Below are 6,613 nucleotides of genomic sequence, written 5' to 3'. Positions count from 1 at the left end.
CCACCTTTATGGCAGAAAGAGAAGAGGAACTAAAGAGGCTCTTAATGAAAGTAAAAGAGGAGCGTGAAAAAGCTGGTTTAAAACTCCACATTCAAAAAACAAAGATCATGACATCCAGTCCCATCACTTCATGGAAAATAGATGGGGAAACAATGGAAACAGTGACAGACTTTATTTTGGGGAGTTCCAAAATCACTGCAGATGGTGACCACAGCCATGGAATTAAAAGATGCTTGCTCCTTAGAAGAAAAGCTATGCCTAGCCTAGACAGCATATGAAAAATCAGAGGTATTACTTTGCCAACCAAAGTCTGTCTAATCAAAGCTATAGTTTTTCCAGTAGTCATATATGGATGTGAGAGTTGGAGTATAAAGAAAGCTGAGCACCAAAGAATTGATGCTTTTGAACTGTGGTGTTGGAGAAGACTCTTCAGAGTCCCTTGGACTGCAAGGAGATGCAACCAATCCATCCTAAAGGAAATCAGTCCTGAATATTCATTGGAAGGACTGATGCTGAAGCTGAAGTTCCAATACTTTGGCCGCCTGATACAAAGAACTGACTCATTGGAAAAGATCCTGATGCTAAGAAGGACTGAAGGTGGGAGGAGAAGGGGATGACAGAGGATAAGATGGTTGGATGGTATTACCGACTTGATGAACATGAGTTTGAGCAAGCTCCGGGAGTTGGTGATGGACAGGGAGGCCTGGCATGCTGCAGTCCATGGGGCTGCAAGGAGCTGGACACAACTGAGGGACTGAACTAAACTGAACTCCAACCCTGGACTTGTACAAAATTATTTTCCTCATCTCTTCCTTTTGTCAGTTGCAAATAAGACTCCTGGCCTCACTGACTGACCATACAACTCTCCATGTTAAATTTTACAGAATAGTTTGAGTCCACTTGGATTTCTCATTATCTGTAGACCTCTTTACTGAGGCCAATAATGACTCATCATAGGAATTCATTCAACTGATACATTCTAGTATAAATTCTCAAGATTTATGAGTATTGATGGTTTTGAGTAAATTAAACATGATATTGCCGCTTGTATATTCTGAATTCCAAGAAGTCTAAGATTTTAGAGCAAAATTATTATAAAATAGTGGTACTGTATATGGATTATTAAGTGCTAGGATGTGTTTATGCCCTAGAAATATCAATGCCCTAATTTTATGCAGAATCTAAAACTTTATATGTATAGAACAGTCTTTTGGACTCTGTGGGAGAAGGCGAGGGTGGGATGATTCGGGAAAATGGCATTGAAACATGTATAGTATCATACGTGAAATGAATCGCCAGACCAGGCTCGATGCATGATACAGGATGCTCAGGGCTGGTGCACTGGGACGACGCAGAGGGATGGTACGGGGAGGGAGGTAGGAGGGGAGTTCAGGATGGGGAACACGTGTACACCTGTGGCAGATTCATGTTGATGTATGGCAAAACCAATATAAATTGTAAAGTAATTAGCCTTCAATTAAAATAAATAAATTAAAAAAAACTTTATACAAATAAAAACCAGTATACGAACAGAAACTACTTGGGGACTTCAGGGAGAAGAATAACAGATAAACCATGGAGAGAACTAAAAACTTGAAGAATGGCCTGTACAGGGGTTAATTTTCCTTTTTTTCTTCTTTTTTATCTGCTGGAGTTGACCTAATGAAAACTCTAGTTGTGTGTAACTGTGCAGTGACATGGGCAACTATATCTGAGAGAAATACCATCTTTCTATCCAGAATATTGGGAAAAGAGGACCTCAAAAGTTGGAGAGAATGATGGAAATGTCCAAGAGGAGAGAGCTGAAGGAGAGCCTTTGTTCTGTGTATGAACCAACATAAATGACAGGCTTATTCTCAAGCTGTGCATACATGGAATAGATATAAAATACCACAGCAAAGCTTTCAAAAACTGAAATGACATTGGAACTGCTTCCCATTAAAACTGAGACAGAACTTAAAGTGTGAACCTAACTAGGTTGGTTTCTGTTAAAACAAAAAGTAATCAACATTCTCCAGAGGACTTTAAAAGGTACCAGAGTCTCACTAGGTATTATTCAAAGTGTCCAGAATATAATCCAAAATTACTCAATGTACAGAAAACTAGGAACATGTGACAATTTTTAAGGGAAAAGACAATCAACAGATGCAAAGCCTGAGCGAATCCAGATCAGGAGCAAACTTTTTTGTAAACAGGCAAATGGAAAGAATATTTTTGGTTGTATGGGCCATATGGTCTATGTCACAATGACTCGACTCTATCATTGTATTACAGAACATAAACAGTCACAGACAGTATGTAGATGAATAAGCATGGCTGTGTTCCAATAAATTTCCATTTTTGGAGAGTGAAATTTTAAATTCGTGAAATTTTCACATGACAAAATATTGGCCTTTTAAGTTCTTTTCCCAACCATTTAAAAGTTTAGTTTTGGCTAAAACCATAGCATGAAAAAAATTCTTTGCTCATGAGCCAAACAAACCCAGGCAGCTGGGTTAGGTTTACAGGTTTTAGCTTGCTAGCTCTTGATACAGATATTGAAATTATCAGACAAAGAGTCTAACATAGCTATTACACCAATACTCCATAAGGAAAAGGTAAATAATTGAAATGGATGAAAAGATAGAGATCCTCTCAACTGAGAAATACAAACAATAGTAATAATAAAAAAAATCAAATGGGATTTTTAAAACAGAAAATTACATATTTGAGATAAATGTTGAGAAACTCAGCAAATCCTCAAATATTATTAGCATATCTCTGCTCTACAAGAGACCTGGCAGGATAAAAATGTACTACATAATTATATGGGTGATTATGTGGAATAAAACACATCATTTCTGAAGCAGAATGAAGTTGTGTAGGGGCAGCAACTAAGACCTAAAACTTCTAGATGTTAGATACACTTTATTCTTATGTATACTGGGGAAGAGAATGGAAAATGAGTCATCAACTAAAAAATACCTGGAAGATAAAAACATTTTTGGCATTTTCTTTTAGTAATTTTTTCTTATCTTTCTTATCATTTTTTATTACAAAAGTAATACATATTTACAAAACATTTTTCTAACATTACAAAAGTACATAAAGTGTAATGTGCAAGGAATTTATCCCTTCTCTTGCAGTTTCAGTCCTGAAGTTTCAGTTTCTCTATCCATATTTCTATCTACTCAAGCTCTTTATTTCTTTCTGTATCTATTCAAGTTCTTTAATGTCCATATAAAATAAATACACGTATTCAAAGGTTTTTCTTTTAAGTAAAAATAACATTGTATGCATATCCTGCAATTTGTTCCTTTTATTTAAATGTATTGTATACATTTTCCATTTTCAGTTCAGTTCAGTTGCTCAGTCGTGTCTGACTCTTTGCGACCCCGTGAACTGCAGCATGCCAGGCTTCCCTGTCCATCACCAACTCCCAGAGTCCACCCAAACCTCTGTCCATTGAGTCGGTGATGCCATCCAACCATCTCATCCTCTGTCATCCCCTTCTCCTTCTGCCCTCAATCTTTCCCACCATCAGGGTCTTTTCAAATGAGTCTGCTCTTCGCATCAGGTGGTCAAAGTATTGGAGTTTCAGCACCAACATCAGTCCTTCCAGTGAACACCCATGACTGATCTCCTTTAGGATAGACTGGTTGGATCTCCTTGTAGTCCAAGGGACTCTCAAGAGTCTTCTCCAACACCGCAGTTCAAAAGCATCAATTCTTCAGCACTCAGCTTTCTTTATAGTCCAACTCTCACATACATACATGACCACCGGAAAAACCATAGCCTTGACTAGACGGACCTTTGTTGACAGAGTAATGTCTTGGCTTTTTAATATCAGGACATTCAAATTTACTCATTCTTATTGATGTCTGCTTAGCATGAATATACTGTACTTAGTTAACCACTGTCCTGTTAATGATTACTGTAGGGTAAATCGTGGATTTCAATTCTTCATTATCCTATAGTACGTCACACATCTTAACCATGGCTTCGTGGTGTGGTCTTGGTATGATTTCTTGTGTCTTGGCTTTAGGCTTGGCTTGGCTATGTTACTTGCTTTGACCATTAGGATATCATCAGGTATGACATAAGCAGAGACTTGAAATGTGCTTGTGTAATTGGGCTTCCCCTCTTGTTCTTCTGTCATGCCCAAGAAGAGCATGTCCCCAGCTAGTCACTCCTCGCCTTTTGCCTGGGACCCAGAAGGGGACACATGGAGCAGAGCTTTCCCAGACAATCTGTAAACATTGCAAGTGTGAAAATAAATGCTTGGCTTTATGACACTAAGGCTTCTCTGATGGCTTGGACAGTAAAGAATTCACCTGTAATGTAGGAGACACAAGTTTGATCCCTGGGTCATGAAGAGAATGGCTATCCACTCCAGTGTTCTTGCCTGGAGAATTCCATGGACAGAGAAGCCTGGTGGGGTACAGTCTATGGGGTTGCAAAGAGTCGGAAACAACCTAGTGACTAACACTTTCACTTTTGTGACACTGAGTTTCCGAATGGTTTTATTTGATGGTATTACTGTGGTGATAGCATTCTTATAGGATGGTTATTTAGGCTTATTCCAATTTTTATTATTTAAAAATTTACAATTAATATCTAGCACTTTACACATATCTCACAACTTTTAGCCAGATTCCCAGAAGTATAACTGCTAGGTCAAATAGTATTTTCGATGCTGAATAATTCTGATGGTGATAAATGTTAATAGTTGTTGAACATTTTCTACATTCCAGAATCCAAATTGGTCACATGTGTCAAAAACTGTAAAGGATCTTGGATTTTACCCTACTTTTAAGCTAGCAAGTTATCCTGCCACAATTTCATGGATGCTGGCAGACACACAAGACACCTGGGTAAGAGACAAAGGACTTTGTTACTCAGGACACAGTAAGCAGCATAAAGACCAGCAAATTTGCCTTAGTTCCCTTTTTCTCAAAGTACCAGAGGGGCCTTATTGCACCTGGGGTGGATTGTGTTACAGGAGGGGATCCCTGAGCTTAGGGAATCCAAGCCTTTTATAAAGGATGGTAAGCAAGCCTTCCCCTTGCTCTAGAGGCAGACCCTATGTCTTTTTTTACCCTAGAAAAATATTCTTGAAAAGATAGTTCAGAGAAAGGGCAGTCAGTGCTTTTCCTCACAAACCATATAGAAATGTGAGAGATCTATGGACAACTGTCTCCTGAAGGTATTATTAACTTACTTAACCCTCTCTACTTGACAAATATGGAAGCAAAAGCACAGAGAATCTAGTAACTTTCCCAAGATCATATAGCTAGAGAGTCAGGCATTAGAAAAAAAAAATCAGGTAAATTGGTTAATATTTCTAGGATAAAGATAGATTTATGGTTAAGAAAAACTTCAATATTGTAATTTAAGAATAAGGAATATATGAACTTAATTTCATTACCATATTAAATATCAGTCAGTTCAGTTGCTCAGTTGTGTCCAACTCTTTATGACCCCATGGACTGTAGCACGCCAAGCTTCCCTGTCCATCACCAACTCCAAGAGCTTGCTCAGACTCATGTTCATCGAGTCAGTGATGCCATCCAACCATCTTATCCTGTGTCATCCCCTTCTCCTCCTGCCTTCAATCTTTCCCAGTATCAGGGTCTTCTCCAGTGAGTCAGTTCTTCACATCAGGTGGTCAAAGTATTGGAGTTTCAGCTTCAGCATCAGTCCTTCCAATGAATATTCAGGACTGATTTCCTTCAGGATGGACTGGTTGGATCTCCTTGCAGTCCAAGGGACTCTCAAGAGTCTTCTCCAACATCACAGTTCAAAAGCATCAATTCTTCGGCTCTCAGCTTTCTTTATAGTCCAACTCTCACATCCATACATGACTACTGGAAAAACCGTAGCTTTGACTACATGGACCTTTGTTGGTAAAGTAATGTCTCTGCTTTTTAATATGCTGTCTAGGTTAGTCATAGCTTTTCTTCTAAGGAGCAAGCGTCTTTTAATTTCATGGCTGCAGTCACCATCTGTAGTGATTTTGGAGCCCCCCCACAAATGAAGTCTTTCACCATTTCAGTCTTTGACATATTAAGCTGTTGAGTTTATATAAGAAAAGCTATATCTTCATAGCACTCTATCTAGAGAGAGTGTTTCTCATGTACACTTATCTTAAGAAATCAGGATACTTTCCAGGAAGAGGGTAACAGGGTTAGAAAACGAAACCAGCCAAACTGTCAAAGGTTTCAAGAGATACTACAGACTTCAGAGCTAATACAGAAGCTTGATTTTATCATTAGAATGTTTGATCAAATTTATTACCTTTGTGGGTCTTCAGTATCAATCGTTATGGGAGAAACAAGGAAGAAAGGAGTGTGAATATGTATTTTTCTATTTGTTGAGTGGCAGAGGAGGAACTGTTTTGCTTTTTTATATAATCTTATTAAACATTTTATGAAGATTTAGCCTTTTACCATTTGATGATTGTTTTACCAAGATATCCAAGTAATACCTTTATATCTATTTGAATGTTTTTAGTAGAATGTATATATTTATATTTTGTAGGGATAATCATTATTGTAAGAAGGTACCATCTTTGTCCAAATAAAATTATGAGAGGTCTATAAAGAAATCACATAACTTTAGAAATAAAAGAAAA

Source organism: Bos mutus, chromosome 2 (assembly GCF_027580195.1).
Source record: "Bos mutus isolate GX-2022 chromosome 2, NWIPB_WYAK_1.1, whole genome shotgun sequence".
NCBI classification, from domain to species: Eukaryota; Metazoa; Chordata; class Mammalia; order Artiodactyla; family Bovidae; genus Bos; species Bos mutus.
Note: the sequence above shows the minus strand (reverse complement) of the source record.